The 21,550-nt window shown below is 37.4% G+C and overlaps 1 protein-coding gene and 4 non-coding genes across 10 annotated transcripts in view; 4 read left to right on the top strand and 1 right to left on the bottom strand.

Moving 5' to 3' along the window:
• The window catches only part of LOC109427318 (calcium uniporter protein, mitochondrial), a 548,952-nt gene that overhangs the window by 46,467 nt on the left and 480,935 nt on the right, over positions 1 to 21,550 (top strand). The gene's annotated exons all lie outside the window — the stretch shown is intronic.
• Positions 1,934 to 2,005, top strand: Trnah-gug (transfer RNA histidin (anticodon GUG)). Its single transcript has one exon. It is a non-coding gene; the product is annotated as a tRNA-His (tRNA).
• Positions 3,449 to 3,520, top strand: Trnah-gug (transfer RNA histidin (anticodon GUG)). Its single transcript has one exon. It is a non-coding gene; the product is annotated as a tRNA-His (tRNA).
• Positions 3,975 to 4,046, top strand: Trnah-gug (transfer RNA histidin (anticodon GUG)). Its single transcript has one exon. It is a non-coding gene; the product is annotated as a tRNA-His (tRNA).
• Positions 10,413 to 10,484, bottom strand: Trnah-gug (transfer RNA histidin (anticodon GUG)). Its single transcript has one exon. It is a non-coding gene; the product is annotated as a tRNA-His (tRNA).

Genomic DNA, 21,550 nt, shown 5'->3' with positions numbered 1-21,550 from the left:
TGATGATAGAGCTTCACCAGAGTTGCAGTGTTTACCGACTCGAAGTTACCGTTCGAAAATCGCAATGCAAGGCTTAAAAATCTCTAAACTCGTGGTGTACGATGTTAATCCCATTATTTTCAAGTTGGGACAAACTTATGTCGCATGGGTTGTTTTGTCGCAACAAATACAGGTTGCGACATTGTCATTATTGTTGCGCGATGGTTGAATTTTGATTCACTGCTTGGAGTCGTCTTTCGTTCTTTATAAACCGGGAACGATGTTAGCGCCTTGTGTGCAAGTTGTTGTGGGGTATGTGCGGTGGGAGTTTTAAATTTAGTTTATCCTTTTGGTATATCTACTTAAAGATTATTTTGCGAGTTTTATTCTCAGCCTATACCCGTTCCAAGAACAGGTCGAACATGTGGACGAGGCGCCACTGTAACCTATTGTGTTATACTTCTGATTAAAATTTATGGTGTACATAAAATATTAACACAATTATATTCATTATGTTATAACAGTTGTTTATAACACATTGTAATACACTTGAGTTTTGTTTCTTTGGCATTCAGATAGTATTGTTACAAAATTGTACCAAAATATGATAGCAACCAGTTATTTTGAAGGCAAGATTTATAACACTTTTTGTTATAATTTTGATCTGTTCATAATACAATAAGTTATTTTCCAGAGTACTTTTTGTTAAAATTTTAGTTACTTTAACACCGTCCTGCATCTAGTTTATAACATAATAATATTGAAAATTTTTATAACATCATAACAAAATATGTTACAAACTTGATATAATTTGCTAGACTTGCCCCACAACAAACAGTTGAATTTTGGCAGAAACGTTTGATGAATGAATATTTTAGCTCAATTTCATAGAAGCAAATTCGAAAAAAATGATAATCGAAATTCATCGGTTCTTCGGTTTGTAATCGAAATTCCTCAAGACGTCTTTTGAAGGAAGCTTTCTTTTTCTTGTTTCTGATCTCAAGTTCTTTGAGTTTGTCATGGCCAGTTATCAAGACTATATGCCCTAAGGAATTCCCTGATGTGTTTCTGACAAAAGTTTTGCCGAAATATCTTCGAAAAATTTCGAAAAAAACACCATCGAAGCTCTTTTTTGTTATAAACCCAAAAGTGCGTTTTTGGATGTTTGCTAGAAGTTTGTAAAACATTTTGCTACCAGTTTTATTAGATACTTCCTCAATAAATTATTCTTTAATTGAGTGAGATTTCGTTTTAAAATCCACTAGTGGTTTTCCAGAAACTTTTCCATTGTATTCAAAAGAAGATTTTTCCGGGTTTTTTTTAGAAATTTATCTTAAAGTTCTGGTGTATATAGTCCGGTTAGGTTTCTTTCTTTCTTAAATTATTATCTGAAAAATTTCTACAGAAGTTTTGAATGAAAATTATATTTAATTTACTGTCAGTTCTTTCAACATATTCATGAAGAAATGTTTTCGACAGTTTGTTAAAGAGCTCTACAATTACAATATTTGCTCTTTGGCATGTTGTGCCCTTTTATGATATATGTAGCATCTTTAATTCTTGAATGCAACCATGTGTAACCCAATCGACTCCATATGTATGCGCTAGTGCCCGCAGATGGAACAAAACAAACAATCAACTTTGCAAACTCAGACGGTTTTCGCCCAAGCTGCCAGTTAATTTCAACGATGTGCACACACTACCTGGTGTCATATCATACGAAAATAAAAGCTGCAGCTGCGGCCCATTCGCTTATTGCGTTGGTTCCTCTGTTTATTTTGAACACTTTTCACCGAAAGCAAAAAAAAAATGCTCCAATTAAACACGTTACACCTGCAGCTCCCCCTGCACCGCATCGACGGCTTGGCATGGCATGGTTCGGAATGGGCTCCGATTTTTGTTTACATTTCAGGTTTTTTGAACATATCAACGCTTTTTCACCGAACCCCCGATAGCCGTGATCGTCTAGTGGTTAGGACCCTACGTTGTGGCCGTAGTAACCCAGGTTCGAATCCTGGTCACGGCAATGTTCTACGCTGTGAACATTGTCACGGAAGGGGGTGAATGTTTTTTTCATTATCGTTTATTATTATATTAATAAAATTACTACTGCAGCGAAAGCAAAATGAAAGTGAATGCGTCGAATTTTATTTTTGCTCTCGCGTTGTCGGACTCGACAGCTGCTCCACAACTGACTGTGGCTTCGACAAACCTAAAAGCTATATATAAAAGTTGCCAATAGTGGTGAAATTGCTTATTTTGAAGCAGCTCTGTCCCACTCGACGACTTGAATGTTGTTTGGCGACGAACATTCGGAAAGGTCTGGTTGAAAAATATGTGAATAAGTGAAATAAAAACGAATATCGATTCTTGATTGACTGAGTATTTTTCAAGAGGTCCTTTGATTCTTGATTCTTGATTCTTGATTCTTGATTCTTGATTCTTGATTCTTGATTCTTGATTCTTGATTCTTGATTCTTGATTCTTGATTCTTGATTCTTGATTCTTGATTCTTGATTCTTGATTCTTGATTCTTGATTCTTGATTCTTGATTCTTGATTCTTGATTCTTGATTCTTGATTCTTGATTCTTGATTCTTGATTCTTGATTCTTGATTCTTGATTCTTGATTCTTAATTCTTGATTCTTATTACGCCCTAATGTGTCAAAAGAAGTAGTTTAGTGTTATATTAGCACATCCACAATTATTAACTGAAAGCACTCCAATGGCTATTTTTCATTCGTATAATGTGTGACAAGCTCGAAGGTACACCGAGTATCGAACCCAAGGAAGTCAGAACCGGGAATCGAACTCATCACCCTCGAGTATGATCTTGTGGAATACCCGTGTGTTAACCACTTCAGCCATATTTGCTCTCGGCGATTCTTCATTCCCCATCCAAAATCAAGTCACTGATCGAAATTTAATCCAATTGTATTAAAATTTGCAGGTGTGTCAAGTCGAATTTTTAACATTTCTAATCCGGCTCAAATATTTTGAATTAAATTCAACCTTTGAATTACACAGTAAAATTTTGTTTTAAAAAGTAGTTTTCGTATTTACATTTACAGTTTACAATAAAAGTCCGCTATCGCATTACATCAGATAAGACCTTCCGAACTGTTGAACCAGTAAACAATGCGTATCGCGCTCGTAATGCTTCAGATATGGTTGAGTTTTTGTTTCGCTCGCCGCCGTTGATGTGGTGGAATCGAAAAAACCCCATCACCACACCACCGATTGGAACAGTTTTTCGGTCGTTCACTGTTTGTTATCGGCCGCCAACGTTGTTGTAATACGGCACGCAACGGGTTTTTGCTGCGCTATGCTTTAATGTGCGCCAAGCCAACCGGTTGGTTGTGAGGGAGCTTTATTTTGGCTAAATTTATTAATCATGATTGCATTCGATGGTGAAATACTTTTGAAGGTGTACAACTATGGAATGCATGTAAACATATCTCCTCGTTTAGCCGTGATCGTCTAGTGGTTAGGACCCTACGTTGTGGCCGTAGTAACCCAGGTTCGAATCCTGGTCACGGCAATGTCCGGCAGTCGGGCATTGTCACGGAGAGGAGTCTTTTTTATGTTTTATTAAATAGGAAGGTTGTTTGAGGATGGTTTTGCTGTCTAAAATATTGTCTTGATATGATTATCAATACAATGGAGGAAAACGAACTCATTTTTTAAATACTTGTTGTTACATTAATCTGTATAGCATATTGAAAATTTCAAATGAAAATATCAAAAGGCAAAATTCTTACATAGAATTATAATTATAGGGTGACTATGGGTATTATCCGCAGGTTTATTCTCTTCGTCAAGGGAGGTTTTTGTAGGCCAAATTGCTTGAAACTTGAAGGAGAAAGGATTTCAACATTGTACCAAAGAAAACGATATTCAATAAAACTAGGATTAGTTCAACAGTACTTTGGATGGTGAATTGCTTTGAAAAGTGTATACAACTTTTGAACGCATTCAAACATATCTCCTCAACAGCCGTGATCGTCTAGTGGTTAGGACCCTACGTTGTGGCCGTAGTAACCCAGGTTCGACTCCTGGTCACGGCAACGCCCGGTCAACGGGCGTTGTCACGGAGAGGAGTATTTTTTTAGCATTTTGTATTTGAGAAAGTTTTATGAAAAAAATCCTCATATCCTCATCCTTGTAGGGAAACTACCATGATTTCTCGAAAAATACCTAGCTTCAATAATCGCCTAAGAAATCTCTTGAACAATTGTGTAAAAAAATTCTGCAAAAATCTAAAAAAGGCTTATGGATTGATGCAAAACGTTATAAAAGAATTCCTGGAGAAATTCCTAAGGAAACTTTCAGGGAATGTGTTTGAACCCCTGGACGAAATCTTCAGGAAATTCAAGAAGAACATTTGAAAGTATTCCTGGGAGAATCGGTAGAGAAATCGTTATGCTCATCATAAGTTCCTTCAAGAACGTTGGACAGAAATGGAATTGCATCCATAGATTGACTTTTAACAATATCTCACTAAATGTTTGTTTGGATTCATACAAACAATTCTTCAACAATTTCTTCAGAAATGTCTTACTGATTTTTAATAATCGACACAAAAATAATCAGAGAAATCTCTTCATAAAAACGGGACTTCAAAAAAGTATAACACGCAAAATATACATGCACAAAAATAGATGTTTTTTATCAGGAATAGTAGATTATGTGTAGCTAATACCATAAAAATTTCATTAAAATCGGTTAAGTGTTGGCGGAGATATCTTCGAAACAAGAGACTTGCCATGTGTAAAGTTATAGCCATATATGTAGCCCTATGTCACAATTCTAGCGTAACATGTGATAAGGGCCTAAAGTCCAAAAAGTGAAGATTGATAAATCTGCTTGAGAAGGTTTCCATGTATATTCATAAACCCTATTTAGAAATCACACACTGTATTAGTTACACTTATGCAGCAAATGACGCGCATGATGTACTACATTGAAATTAGCTACGAATCGACTTAGGCCCTTTTGAAGTGAGCTAATTTTGAGCAAAAAAAAGTGAGTTCGCATAAGTTTTCTAATATTTTACGTGATTATACCATAAATAATCAGATTAAAATTAGAAAATCCATGTAAGGGGCTGTCCATAAACCACGTGGTCATTTTTTTTGGGACTTTTCAACCCAACCCCCCCCCCCCCCCCCCCCCCCCCCGGGTGGTCATTAGTCCATACAAAAAATTTTACTTGTCCATACAAAATGGTCATTGGCCGAACCCTCCCCCCTCATGACCACGTGGTTTATGGACAGCCCCTAACATGCCAAAAGGCCTGAGTAAATTTGAGAATTAGTTCAACTTGGGCCCTTTTACGTTGACTTAGGCCCAAACGGAATTATGATTTTACTTAGGCCCTTTAAAAATCATCTAAAAAGTCATGTTAAAATGTGTTTAGGCGTGGGTGAGGAAGTGTATCGATAGATTACGTGACACTTGATAGGAATAACGAAAAATGTCGTTTGTTTGCATTTTCGGCTTAGGCCCTTATCACATGTTACGCTAGCATTAGCAGATGTGATGTTTGGTATGGTGAAATTCACACTGCTCTAACTTTGAAAGTATTCAACCAATATGGGTGAAATTTTTACTGAAAACAGTTTAATACAACAGTTTTACACTGTCAGAGTTGTATAATCATCGAGACAGTGTTGTAAAGGTCCCATGACATCACAAATATTTGGCCAAACAAACCCAACAAATAACCAACACAACGTAAATCATGGCAACCTCGGATGAATATCGGGCTACCGTGGCAAATATTTGGCATTATGACAAACAGTCCAATGGCCCCATAAGTTCTACAGTCAAAATAATTAACACTGAAAAACTTGTTCTTTTTGTTACCCGTTTGAATTGTTAAAATAGTACTGAACCGATTATGATGCAATTATCACCACTTATTATGCTTCACTTGGAAAACTTACAGTCAAATTTTCAGACGTTTTGATGAGCTAACAACAAAGTTAAAGACTAAACAATTTTAAAAATGGATGCCCAAAGTTTAAAAAATCACATTTTATTGTATCAACAATATCTGCGCCAATACTAAACCGATTTCGATGATTTTTTTATGATATTAACTACACACAATATGCTTTTCCTGGTTTGAAAATTAGCTAATTTTGGGCACGCAATCAAAAGTTATACATAATTTTGTGTGTCTCATTTTTTTCGAGTCCAGTCTTTACATTTTCCAGCAAGTTCTTTAAGTTTTCTAATAAAATTTTCTTCCATCATTCTTCAAGAGCTTTTCCAAGAATATATCGAAGATTGCTTTGATTGTTTAGTAGCAATGATTTCAGCTAAATGAGAAATGCATTGCAAATTCCTTGAAAAATAAGGCAAAACTAACTTTTTTCTAAAAAAAAAACTAAAAGTCTACACTCATCTCTAGACATCTACGAATCAGATGACGTAAAAAGTTTAAGATCATTACGACGCTTAAGAGTTCCTAGTATGGAATTACTATGTAGTACCCGAGTGATCAATGTCACCCCGCTGATCAATTTGACCCCGGTTTACGGTAGCTGATGGGATTGCACATGAATATGCCGAAAAATTTTGTCGAAGACTGAAAAGTGATTAGACACTCGTGAAAAATTACCAACAGACCGTCTGGTGTTACTTAACATTTTACATGTAAAGGAATAATAGCAGCAATAAAATCTTACTGAGTGTGCGTGTAATGTCTAAGGTATAACGGTGCTGGCCAAGTCCTTACAGTCAGCTGGAATAGGTAAGGATTGTTAGTATGTTTTGATCGCTGCAACTAGAAACCGAGAATACCTCTGCATCTTCACAATCACCATAGAAAGTATTTTTTTTAATTTCTGTGATATGTTTATGAACAATTCCTGAGATGCTTCAAGAATTCATGCAGAAAATGTTGAGGAAATGTTGATGCTGGAAGAATTTTTACAATATCTGCAACTTTCACAATTTCTGTGGAGTAGTTTTAGAAGTGAATATTAAAAGAAAACTTCCAAAAGAATTTCAGAAAGAAAAAACTCATCTTCTCCGGGATTTATCCCGGAATTTCTCCAGAAGCTCATCCAGAAATCTTCCGGGAATTTCTCCTAAAATTCCTCCAAAGATTCATCCAGGACTTCTTGAAAGATTTCTTTGGAAATTTCTCCAAGGATTCCCGTGTTTTTCTTTAATACCGTCGTTTAGTATCATGTGTGCGACATAGACACTCGGCAAGCGATATAGGCGGATAAATTCCGAAACATTGCCTCTTTTATCAGTTAGTTGTTAGTTTGCTGAACATCTTTGTTGAAAACTGCATGATACTAGCTTGTCTTTTTTTGAGAAATAGAGGTTTTAAAGATTTTGGCACTAGTGCTCCCTAGCGGAAAAATCTCGTCCCAAGATTTTTGTTGATTGACACTAACTAGGTACCACCTAACGGATAACACTAGTTTACAGCATTTTTGAACACGGTAAGCTGATGATCATTTTTGGTGTAGAATCATGCTCTGAGTTCAAAAACGGGAAGGAAAAAAATTACAGTAGAGCGGATTTTTTTCGACTTTCCATACAAGGTTGATGATTTGAAAAGGATTTTTGTTCTATTTTTAAGCAAAGTCGCTCACTTCATACATCTCATTCTCCGTAATCAATGCTCCTATTGAGCCGATTTTTTTACTGTTCCTCGCCTAATATGACATGTCAAATGAACGTTGAGAAAGAATTTTCAAATTGTTTTTTTCTCATTGAAAAAAATACATTTCTTCATATATTTTTGGAAATTTTGCAAAAAATTAAGGAGATCGTCCAAAAAACTCGCCAATATATTGAATTTCATCAATCTGACGCAAAACTTGCATTCAGATGATCGAATGGTATTGTATTCAGCTTTTAATTTATGGAAAAATATTTGAAATTGGTTGAACAAAACGCAAGATATTTGAATTTTAGTTAATTCAATATTTTGAAAAATTGTAAAACTCGATATTGAGCTAAAACTCAAAAATTGCTCTACCTAAAATTTTTTGAAGCGCGGTTTCGAAATTAGCGCTAAATTGTACTTCAAAAATTTTGGTCGTTGACAGAAGTTCACGACTTTCGTTTTATTTTGTAAACTAGTGTAATTCAAGAATCAAGTACTCCATTACCAGCTAGCTCTAAGCTTACTGCAGAGCTTTGCAGATGGTACTATCATTCTTGCTTATCAAAATTCTTACATAGGGAATCGCGCCACTTGGGCGGTGGCTTCTATATTCGTCTGTTTTCCACTATAACTCAGTCAAATTTGACCCAATTGACACAACATTTGGAATGTGATGAGATAGGTATAGTATCTACCCGTGTACAACATTTCAAGCCAATTGGTTCAAAATTGACTGAGCTATAGTGGAAAACAGACGAATATAGAAGCCACCGCCCAAGTGGCGCGATACCCTATAGGTGTCAAGCGGAAGAATTTTGAACCGGGATCGCCGTTGCCCGATAGCTCTTAACCTGCTCAACAACTTTTCTGAAAGGGCTTTCAGGTAAGCTTCAGTGAAGATTCGTGGGAGTTTTAGAAGTGTTTTAATGCATTTCAGAGCGTTTCAAAGGGTCTTCGAGGGTTTTAGGGTGCTTAACAGGTTTTTTTCCGAACTTCAAGGGTGTTTCAGGGAGTTTCAAATGGGCTTCAACAACTTTTAGGACGTTTCCGAAATATCAAAGGCTTTAGAAGAGATCCATCGGGGGTCAAGAGCAGTTTCAAAGCATTTCAAGGAGATTTCCGGAGGTTTCTGAGGGATATCAGAAGGGCTTGGAGACGTTACTGACGGATTATCTCTATAGATTCTATAAGCTTTTCTCAAGGAAATTCTTGAAGATGCTTAGATAGTCATTGAACTAACCACTTGAAAGATCATTGCTACCTGAGGTTAAGCGAGTAAAAACCATAATCATCATTTTAGAGACAGCTAGTTCCATTTGTAGATCCTATGTCATAATTCAAGGAGTTTAGAAAGTTCTTAAATAAACATTGAAGTTATCAATCACTTATCATCACACAGTTTCATGAGGCTGTGTAAGCATGAATTTCATTTATGTATTATGATACAATAGTACACTGAATACGACAGACTATACTACGAGGTGTTCATGAATGGATGGATACATTTGACTTTTGAAGACTTGGTGAGACCGGCCCTGAATGGTATTGGAAGAAGACAACGAGTGGAGATTCTGAAACTGCTCGTAAAATACATCTGCTTTTTTGATGATTGTAACGCTAAAATTGATGTTAATGCTCTGAATTTCTATCTAGATTTAGATTTGGCGAGTGAAAAATCTGGGATCAGAATCGCGCGACAATTTTCGTGGGAAGGTCGGTGTTCACGGGTGGTAAGTAAACGGTTAATGCGCTGATGCGTTTGATATTGCACGACCGTTGATGTATGTGCATTACTCTTATTGTAGTGTGGGGTAGTCATTGTGACCAAATAAATCATAATCGTGATTAAGACCGCGACGTGTATTTCCATATAATCAGTGGATCATATCACCTACCAGAGGTGGCTCCTAGATCCACACCTTACCCTACCTACCCTACTAACAAATACTCGATTCCACGATTCCTAGTAGCAACGGTTGTCCAACTAACACTCCTTTCCTTTCCCGATGACCGTAAGGACGTGGCCTGCGCCGTTATAACCTTTAAAATACTGAACTCTCGAATTGTGTAAATTGAGAATGGTTAGCTAATCCCAAGCCTTTCACATTCATTGGTTCTCTGTGCAACTTCGATTGTTCTGGTCAATCGCGGAATAGCAACTACGATGTGTACGGTTATCTTGGTTTTGTTTGAATTTCTATCTAGATTTAGATTTTTGGCTTGAGCTTGAGCTTGATTGACCACGCACCTTCTTTGTTGCTTATTTTATGCCTCTTTTGTCTGACAATTCTCTTCACTGCTCTGAAGATAATGTGGCACAGTTCTCTTGATTGCATAACTCGTAGGCGTTACATGATAGATTGACACTGTGCTGTAAAAGTTGTAAGGAGGGGAAACGGCTTTTTCAGTTCGTTCCTGTTCTAACGATGGCTATAAACATGTGCATATACATATACATGAGTTGTATATGTAGAGAACAGGGAGAAAGTATATAGAAAGATACAAAGTATGAGGAATGGGACGGGCCAGGGATTGAACCCAGTACCTTCTGCATATAAATCAAAAGCGATAGCCACTAGACCACCAAGCCCGGCGTTTTGTATTGAGCGTACACTATGGTAAGAAAACCTTCCCCAATCTCAAAACTGTCTACGTGGTTTATTAACGACTGCTAATCGATATAAGCTGATAGCAATTAAGTAATAGAAATGCTATATAACATGAATTCCTTCATTTATTCAAGAAACAGAAAAAAAAAGTTAACTCCTCTCCGTGACAACACCCGGTGACCGGGCGTTGCCGTGACCAGGATTCGAACCTGGGTTACTACGGCCACAACGTAGGGTCCTAACCACTAGACGATCACGGCTACCGAGGAGATATGGGAGGCAAGCCACTCGAACTCGTTCAATTGGCTTTGTGTTTTTCGCCATCAGAGTGGCAATCAGCAATTCAAACGAAGTGGTTTCACCGCATTGCTTCCAACTGTGTAGGCATAGTTTGTTGGTAAATTACGAGTGCTCTTCAAAATAAAATATTCCGCTGCTTTGATTTGAAATGCACGATGTTTTGCTTGGTTTATACATAGTTCAAATTATTTATCTCTGATAGAAATCATCCCACCATAGTTTTGTTTTTCAATCGGAATCAAATCCTTCACATTCAACGGAAGAGCAAAAATATCTGTATGCAAACAAACCAATTTGATTGGCAATAATTCCCTGGAAAGACCTATTTCCGTCGCATGTTTCATCGGCGCCAGTAGGTACTCGGAACTCAATAGTGTCGCAGTGCCATTCAAAATCTGCTGCGGATTTTTTCTCTCTCCTTTTTCCCCCTACATATTGATTTAATTTAAAAATGTGATCCGATCCGGGATGAGGATGCAATGACCGACGGTGCCATTGCAAATTATCCTTGCTAAATTGTTTAATGATTGTATCATTTTAAAGCATTGTCCACTTAGAATCCGAACGCATGGCATATTTTCTAGGGACGCTCTCAATGATCACAACCTTCATTTTTTTTCAGCAGTCTGATCCTACACTAGTCCTCTTTTAACGGTGAAAATTTCATCGATTTTCTTGCTACGAGTGAAAAGTTATTTCAGAAGACAAGAGAAGGAAAAAAAATCTTGCACAAACACGTTGAAAATTTAGCGTGGTCAGGTACGGCAGTCGCAAAAAATGTTAATATCTCCAAAACCATTATGTGTTTTGTGCACAGATGTTGTTAATCATGGCATAAAGAAGTGTTCCAGAAGATTAAAGCTTGGGTTCATTGATTAATCTGCTTGGAATTCGAAGATTTGGCAACAAGTACGAAATCTGGGCATCGTTTTTTAAAAACAAGATGATGAGAATAAATTTATACAAGGATGACAGCTTCAATAACCGCGTGCTGCTTTTCAAAAACGCACACAAGGGATCTATAGAGGTTTTACCTATTTCGATGATCTGTCGCGGCAGCCGGAGCCGTTCAGTGGTTTCGTCATAGATGGGTAGTATTTATCAACGAAAAAACACTCAAATTTCGCGTTCACTCTATTCACCAAATTGCCTCTCATTTCGCAATAAGAAAAACTTTTTGAATTTTTTCTTCGGAATCCTAATCAGACTAATCAAGGTACTCAGGAAATTGCATAGACGACCTGATTGTTGGACTAACATGCCGATGGGATTGATTCTAAAATTTACCACCGTTGTGCAGATTTTTAAGGAAGTTAATACGGAAAAAGTGAAAAAATGTATTTGAAATAAAAATTAATAATTTCAATGTAATTTTTCCATGAAACTATAATAAATAATCTTTGTTTTGAGGGCTTCACCTTTTATGTTTGTTATTCCATCCCTGAGATATACGTGATTTTGTCCGTCCGGTTTCTAAGTGGACAATGCCTTATTATGTTCAATTGGCAGGTTGCCCAAGCTGCTGCACACCGGTGGCACACGTTGGGACAGAGTGGAACAGTTGGTGGTCAAACTTGTTTGGATACCGAAAATATAATAAAATCTTTTAATTAGCAAATGCTATACAATTCATCTACTTTTTTTCTTCATTCTGGCTTTACGTTCCAACGGGTCAAAGCTAACTTCTTAGCATTGGAACAGGCTCTACCTTTCCACTGAAACTTGGCCCTCCTCTCTTCCACATACTGTTCTTTGAGCACTTCCACAGTTATTAATTGAAGGGCTTTCTTTGCCTGCAATTGCATTAATTTGTGTATTGTGAGGCAAGGACAAAGATACAATATGCCCAGGGAGTCGAGATAATTTTCCCGACCGGAACGGGAATCGCACCCGCTGTCTTCAGATTGACAATCCAAAGCCTTATTCACAATGCTAACTGGTTTTGACCTATTGAACCGCACAGATGAGTATGCGCTAGCACCCTGCCTGGAACTGTTTTCAGGAAATTGTTGCACCACTTGTTTATTGGTTTTCGTTCGTGATTGAGTGAAATTTTTAATTAAACTTTCCGTCGTCGAATGAATGGGGCACATTTTCAGTTTTAACCGAAAGGAAAGGGGAACACCGATATCAGCATCTACTATGTAGCCAAGTGGCGCCACAAAGTCCGATGAGTTCCGTGTACTTACTGCCTGCTACTGATTGGAAAGGTCATTAGCTGGATTGATTGATGGATTGCTTGTTGCTCTTGTTTGGAGGGATGTTTGAGATAAAATTTTGGTCTGGTGGCTTCTGAATTTGAGGAAGTTTTCTTAAAATCATAGCTGATAGTTAAATTCAGGAAGGGTACGACCATTAATTGGATTGATTCAACAAGGATGTAATGATGCGATTATAATTCATGGTCATCATCAAATAAGCCGTGACGTTACAATGTTTTGACGCTTTTTCTGTCAGATTTTCCATTCTTCTTCTTCTTCTTTATGGCCACTGGTACTTTGGCCGGCCTCTCTTCAACTTAGTGTTCTTTGAGCACTTCCACAGTTCTTAATTGAATGACTTTCTTTGCCTGCTATAGCATGAATTTGTACATTCTAAGGCAAGCACAATTGTACACTATGCCCAGGGAGTTGAGAAAATTTCCCCGACCGGAACGGGAATCGAACCCGCCGTTTCCGGATTGGCAATCTATAGCCTTAACCACTGGCTAACTGGAGGCCCATTATAACTCGTAAATTCGACCGTAAACCCTCAAATATTTGTACATATTCCGATTCCTTGTAAAATTTCCAATAAGTATGATCTGTTGAACAGTTAGTTTTCATTGGAAAAGTATGTTAAAATGGGAATGAGTAGCGTAACGTTACAACGTTGTGTCATTTTTACCATACTTTCCTAATGAAAACTAACTGTTCAACAGATCATACTTATTGGAAATTTTACAAGGAATCGGAATATGTAAAAATATTTGAGAGCATAGGTCGAATTTACGAGTTATAGTGGAAAATCTGACAGAAAAGGCGTCAAAACGCTGTAACGTCACGGTGGTAGAATGTGTCAGTTATAACCCAAAATTTAAGAATTTTTGATTACCAGAAAGTACACTGGAACTTCCACTTTGGTAAAATCTATTTGGATGCTTCCATTTAGGTAACGTTACCTGAACGGAATTTGATTGTGTTCAGAATAGTTGGAGTACTTAAGATTAGGAATCAGGTTGCACAGTGGGAAAAAACAGGTATAAAACAAGAATAAATTCAATGTCTTTGCTCGGAGTGGGTGGATTTGAATGGATTTTTGACACAAACTGCAAAAATCTCTACAGTTTCAGATAAGGAGGGTGTCATTCGCCGCACGGTGCTGGAAATCTTCATCTCTTCCTAACTGGCGTGCAAAATAAATGACTTATTTAATTCGTATTTGTGTAAAAACTTCGATAGTATCGGTAATTTGACATAAGGTTGATCCTGCTCTCATCGATTGCATTCCACTCCGGGTAGAGATGCATGTGATAGTTTAAAGAAATAGGGAATATCGGGGCTATTTGAAGACATTTAAATTTTTAGGGTGAGCCAAAACTAGCTCAATTGGATACTACGGCAGTTTTTACACAAACACGAATTAAACAAATCATTTATTTTGCACTTCAGGATTTTTCCAAAAAGGCGAAGAAACGAGAAAATAGTGTAAAACAGGCCCCATACACTGATTTCAAGTATCGTGCGGCGAATGACACCCTCCTGTAGAGATTTTTGCAGTTTGTGTCAAAAATCCATTCAAATCCATCCACTCCGAGACATTGAATTTATTCGCGTTTTATACCTATTTTTCCCACTGTGCAATATGGTTCCTTATCTTAACTATTCTGAACACAATCATATTCCGTGGTGAGCTCAATGTTTGTTTAAGAATCTCCAAGAGCTCATCGAATCTACAGACGTCTGAAACGATATGAATCCCTGCTGTTATCGTCTGAAACGTTTATGAAATGATCTTGTACCGACTTTCCGAACCATCTAAGCAGAATTCCCTTTTCGAATAAGTGTAATCGGTTTTGTACCTTTTATAATTATCCTTTGACAGATACGCGTACTTTGACTACCACTTGTAATATTCCTCAATGTCAGTGTCAGTTATCCACAGATATACTAATGAAGATTACAAGTGGTAGCCGAAATACGCGTATCTGTTAAAGGATAATCATAAAAGGGCGGAACTAAAAAGGTACAAAACCGATTACACTCATTAAAAATTTATGAAATGATTTAGAACGCCTCTGATAACCCTCTGGGAGCTCACCTGAGAAAATTGACCCAAAATGTATTTTCAAAAACTGTAGGCCCCTTTAAACCCTCTCAAAACCCCCTGTCACCTCTGAATCTTCCGAAAACGCCCCTGTAATGCTTTTGGAACCCTCTAAAAATCCTCTGGAACTTCCTGAAATGCCACCAAAACCTTCCTAAAATACCCTCGAACCCTCTGTAAAGTATCGAAGATTCTCATTCTCCGAAACATCCCGAAAACGCTCTTGTAACGCCTCTGGAACCCCTTCAAAATTATCTGAGACTTCCTGAAATGTCACCGAAAACCCCTTGAAACCCCCTCTGACACCCTCCGTAACCCCGAAAATACTCTTGTAACGCCTCCGAAAGTTTCTGAAAGTTATCTGAAGCTTCCTAAAATACCACCGTAAACACCCTGAAGCTCTCTCGGACTTTCTGTATTCCACATGAGACCCTCCAAAACTCCGAAAACCTTATGCAAATCCTCTTAAAATTCCTAAAATGCCACCAAAAATTCCCTGAAACCTCTTCAGACCCCTTGAAAGGTACCTGAGACCCTCCAAAACTCCCGAAACTCTCCTGCAACGCCTTCTAAACTCTCGGAAAATCGTCTGGAACTTCCTGAAATGCATCCAAAAATCATCCGAAACACCCTGGGACCCCATGTAACGCACCTGAGATCTTCCTGTAAGGCCTTCGGAACCCCCTGAAAATCGTCTGAAACTTCGTGAAATGCCTCCAAAAACCTTCTATGGGCTTTGTGGCCACGAGGTTAGTGGCGCCAGCCGTTTAGGCGTATTGTCAATCACAGAGTGTGGGTTTGATTCCCACTCTGGTCGGAGAAAACATTTCGTCAATCGAAAAAAAAAATCATTTGGCCACCGAATGTCGTATACGTTGCCCGTTGTCTAGTGTAAGTTATTTGCAGTCTGTACAGCCTCTGGCTGAAGACGGTGTTCAGTGTCTTTTTCAAAGAAACCCTCTTGAACCCCCCTGTAATGCACCTGAGACTCTCCGAAACGCTCCTTCTGAAAATCCTCTGAAACTTCTTGGAAAACCACTGAATCCCATCTGAAACTCCCTCGGACCTTCTGTAAAACATCCATGACCCTCCAAAACCCCCCAAAAACCCTTCTTCTTCTATCTTAAAAACGTACTGAAACCCCGCATGACTCCCCTTTAGATCTTCTAGCCACTGGTCCATCATCAACTTCTTTGCAACTATGAGAGCCATTTAGGTTATAAGCTGAATCCATTTAAGCAGGTTCTATTTAGGCAGTCCGGACTCATTACCTAAATGGATGTTTGGCTGTATTTTTTTTTGTATTGGGATGGTTGAACCTTGATATTTGAACTTAACAATTTGATACTATTTATGCTAACATTTATCTTTTCATTTATCTTTTCAGGTATGTTACACAGCATTGAATGTTTATTCAAACCAATACTTCGCACTAAGAACTGTCAATACACAAAACAACCCATAAAAGGTAAAAGAGAAATGCAAAACATATTGTATGCAATTCGTATGTTGCCCTTTGGAAGTATGGCGTTGCTTTCCAGTATTGCAACATCCGGAACCAAACTCTTCTTATGGAGAAGCTCCATAAGATCTGCCCATTTCTTACTTTTGGCAAGTAGTACAGTGATGTAATTTTTCATACGAGTCTCACAATTCGGGACCACAATTCTATGAGATGGGAGTATGATAAATGATTGTTGGTAAATCTTATTCATTAATTATTATGACGGGCTTGTTCGTAACTATGGGCAGGACTTCAACCCTGGATGAAGCTTAGCGGCTGTATAACCCCCTCGCAATCTCCCTTTTTTACTTGTTTCGCACCAACATAACCGGAGAGGTGTAGAGTTGAGTCTTTCTTAAATAATCTTTGGGTCGATAAAGCCATAGAATTAAAAAAAATAAAATGCAGCCTGGGCCCTGAGCCCTCAAGGGTCGAAGACCCAGAGCTTATTCAGTGTTAAATGTTTTTACATATTCCCAACCAGACTATAAGGATAAGGAATTGAAACTAAATGCACCATCCCATATCACCCACCCAAGAAAGCGTCCGTCAGCTGGCTTAATTTCCCTACTATGTTGGAGGTCGGTGGATTAAACCCCAACAGGGCTCAATGGACTTTCCGACCCAACTATGGTAATCCATTTTTGTATTTTGTTCAATATGTTCCAAATAAATCAGTGTACATTGGACCTGTTCGTTTTGAAACTTTTTTCTCTGAATGTCCGTGATACATAAAATCTCACTTCATTTGCATTCAGTCCGAAAATGAATCAAATTGGTTGAGATTTAGAAATGTATCAAATCTATTTTGTGGTTTTCAGAGGAAATATACTCTGATATCTAGAAAAACGCACTGAAAAGGTTGCAACTATACCGTTAAAACTTAGTTAGGACAATTCTCTACAACTTTGCCGAACAAGCCATCAGTAGAAACTATATCCACAAGAGGTTTGCTATAGATTTTTGAGAATTTACTTGAAGACGTTCATCAGGAAATTTATAAAGTATTCCTCTAGGTAATAGTACACAAAGTCGTACGTCTGTTCTAAGAATAATCCTCAAACCCATTTTAAATCAGTGCACCACTGCAGTACTTTCATGATAAAATCTGGGTACCCATGGTTTCCAAATTCCAGCGCCCCATGCTGGTACGCCCCTAAGAAAATGACTGTATTCCCTGGTAGAAGAATATAACTAACAAAGATCAAGTTTTGCCATTACAAATGAATAGCTGAATGGAAAAATTTGTTATTGGTTTGTTTGGAATACGAGCTAAAAGAACAAAAATAATAACTGACTTTGTACCGGAAAATAACTCAAACCAGACAAACCAGACCAGAACAAACCAAGGACAAAATATTTCAAAATACAGAATAACTGAATAAGTTATTATCGAGTTATTGAGAACAAAGTAAGTACAAAATAAGTTATTTCAAAAAAGATCATCATAATTATAAGTTTTGTTCTTATGATCTAAAAAACTGTATTGTAAGATCAGAAATGTTTTGTCCTTGATTTGATCTTATAATAACAAAATTAGTTATTATTTACTTTTTTCTGGAACAAATTGAGTTATATTTTTTTGTTTTTTTTTTAGCTCTTATTCCTAACAAACCAATAACAAAATTTGCTCTTCATCAATATTCTATTTTAAAAAAATAATTACAAAATAACTCATCAATAACAAACCAAGTTATGATTGCAATATATGCCATTGGGATGCTATTTTATTTAGGGTGCTCAGAAGAACTTATTTTGCTATGATTGCATATTTTGTTATTATTCAGTTAATTATTGTTATTGAATAATTACTCAGCAATAACAGAAATAACAAATATAATAATAATATGTTTTGTTCTTAACTAGTTATTTAGTGTTATTCATAAATAACATAAGAATGATAAAATGAGATTTGATGAAAAAATTTGTTATTATTTTGTCCTTGGTTTGTTCTTTGCCTCTACCCGGGTTATTAAAGTTTATGCACATTATTTGAATGATTCTTTTTTCCTAATGAGGACGACCATACTTTAGTATAGAAAAAAATCCCAATGAGCTTAATTCATTTATCCCATGTGCATTTCTTAATGAAATTGGCTCTAAGGATCACTTAAGAAATTGCTTCAGAGATTTTTGTCCACTAATACCTTTCAGTCATTTTGCAAGAAACTCTTTCAAGAGTTCCTTCAAAACAATCTCCAAGTGTTCTCCCTGGATTTGATATAGAACGTCCTCCAGAAATCCCTCTAGACATTTATTCTACCATTAATACACAAATTTCTGTAGTTTTATTTTCAAGGAATCAATAAATTCAATTATCTCTACGGAATTCCTCCAGGGAACCCTTGAAGAATTTCTCCAGCATTCTTTCCGTAATTTCACAAAATATTTCGGTGAAAATCTGAGACAATTTCTAGTGGAATCTCAGGCGATATTTCAGAAAGAACCGCAAGAGAAATTCCATAAAGAAACCTTCTATAGATTTCTTCAGAAACATTGAAATACACAAAAAACTAAATGAATTTCTGAAAAAAAAAATCATGGATAATTTTGTGAAGTAATGATTGCTTGCTTGCTGACATTCATGAATAAATCCTCAAACTACTGAAGGAGTCTCAAAAGATTCCAGCCAGAAAGAATATTTGAAGAAATCCAGGAAGGAACTCCTGAAGGAATACCGGAAGAAACTTCTGAAGGAATCTCAGAAGGAAATTCTGGAGGAATCTCAAAAGGAACTCCTGGAGGAATCCCGAAAGTAACTCCTGGAGGAAACGCAGAAATAAAAAAAAACTCCTAGAGGAATCTTGGACGGAACCCCTGAAGGAATCTCGGAAGAAACTTCTGCAGGAATTTTTGGAAGGAACTCAGAAGGAACTTCTGAAAGAATCTCAGAAGGAACTCCTGGAGGAATCCCAGCAAAAACTCCTAGAGGAATCCTGGAAAGAACTTCTGGAGGAATCTCATATGGAGCTCCTAAAGGAATTTCGGAAGGAACTCCTGGAGGAATCTCTGAAGGGATTCCTGAAGAAATCTCATAAAAAACTCCAGAAGTTCCAGAAGTTGTATTTTTTAAACAGAGCAAACCAAAATGAAAACAAGCAAGCATTCATTTACACAAGAGTTTTCCGTTCTCATTGTGAGCTGGGAACGGCAAAGCGGAAAGGCAGTTTTAGTACATTCCGTGCTTCTCGTTCCTGCCGTTCCGTTCCGTTTTGCCGTTGTCCTTGTGTTTGGGGCTTGACGCAGTTTTGGAAAGAATCCGTGGAGGAATTTCTGATGGAATCCAATTCTTCTGGAGAAATATTTGAAAGAATCCCAGGAAAATTCCTGAAGGAATTCTGCAAGGAGTTGCTGAAGAAATTTCTGGAGGAATACTTCTAAAGTAATATCTGAATGAATTTCTGCAGGAATCTCTGCAGAAATACCTGCTGAAATCCTTGGAAAAAAATATGGTGGAGTTGTTGAATAAAATATCTGTACAAATAACTGAAGGAATCCCTAGAAGATTTTTTCAAGTCATCGATGGAGGAATTTCTGGAAGAAATACTAGAGGAACCCGTATATCTAAAGATATCCCTGGAGATTTTTTTTATGGAACCCCTGGAGAGTTTTCTAGAAAATATAAATCCTGTCAATATTCTAAATACACTAGAAAAAATCCCTATAAGTAATCTCTGACCGAATTTTTGATGGACTCCATAAAAGAATTGAATTGTAAAAATTGGAAGAAATTATTTGAGATATGTTTGAAGGAAGCCTTGACGAAATTGAAGAATCGCAGGAAGTATTTATGCAGGAGAAAGTCCTGAAAAAAAATCCTTGAACTACTTTGTTGAGGAGTTCTTGTTTGCTATTGTGCTGTTCCTCATGAAAATGCCACAACATCATTGCTTACCTTAGGAGGTGAACCAGTGTGCGACTAAAATCCTCACTAATAAAGAAATTGTGTTGCTTACTATTATCAATGATTTCTTCAAAAATCTGAACATGCAACTTGACATTCAATTGCAACGATTTACATGATTGCTGGTTTTTAAAACTCCTACAACAAGTGTAATCTCCACAAACTTCAACAGCTTGCACCTTGCGAAACTACGTCGAAATAGTGCGCTTAGGTAGTAGATACACAAAAGCGCAGCTCATTCATAAAACGTGTACTTCCATCTTGGTGGTAGCTACCCGAGACTTGCGCTCGCTTTGAGTCACTTTCTTTGTACAGAGAATGTTAAGTTTTAGCAAACACTTGCTGCATTCAGCTTGTCAACGACAAAAGCCAAGCGCCATAAACATTTCCACTCATCTAGCAAGCGCCACCAGCGCCACACACGGAGAGACGAAACTACTCAAAAGTGAGTTCTTTCCACCCAACTTCGGGGTTGCGTGCGTCAAGCCAATTTTGAGTTGATGGAATCGATGTTTTTGTTGGGTTGTTCCCGCTTGCTTCCATGTGAAAAAAATACCTAATTTTAAGTTTTTTCCACCCAACCGAAATTTTGACTAGGTTGTATTCACTCAAATTTGAGTACTGTGCTATAAACTCTGTTTTGGCTTGACGCACGGAACTGCAAAAGTTGGGCTGTTTCTCTCTTCACTCTCTGACAACAACAGAAAGAGCGCATGAAAAGGGAGATGAAAAAGATCTCAAAATTGAGTTTAAAAGTACCTAATTTTGAGTTTTTCAGTTTCTCCGTGCAGAGTGTACATACCACAGAGAGAATCGCATTGCAGCCGGATTATAGTGGTGAGCGAACAAGTCTGCTAAGAACTGAATGAGCAAGATGTTGTTTATCTTTCCTATTATGTTTGTACCTTTCAAGAGAAATGATTCAGTTTTCCAGTAAGTGGTCTTCTTAGTGAATGGTACTAAATATTTTTTGTTTTCATAACGTTATGATTATGGGACTTGGTAAACTCAGCCGGTAAATACTTATTTAGCCATTCATTTCTAGGTCAATGCCCGATTCCCGGCGCAACCCAGAATCTTTTCGTAATGGAAGACTCTAGACATAAATATACAAAAATCAAAGGACTCGACCAACATTAAAAATAAACGGCATCTGATTGTCTTGAATTCAGTGATGCCAGAATTTCAGATGGTGAATCATCGTATCGTTGTATCGTTTTGGAGCATCACTGTGAATATTGAAAGAACGAAATTCGCCTCGGAACTCCGATTGCAATTTCCTTCTGAGTGCGGTGTGACATTCTTCCAGGGAT

This window comes from Aedes albopictus, chromosome 2 (genome assembly GCF_035046485.1).
Source record: "Aedes albopictus strain Foshan chromosome 2, AalbF5, whole genome shotgun sequence".
Classification (NCBI taxonomy): Eukaryota; Metazoa; Arthropoda; class Insecta; order Diptera; family Culicidae; genus Aedes; species Aedes albopictus.
Note: the sequence above shows the minus strand (reverse complement) of the source record. Positions and strands in the feature narration are given on the sequence as shown.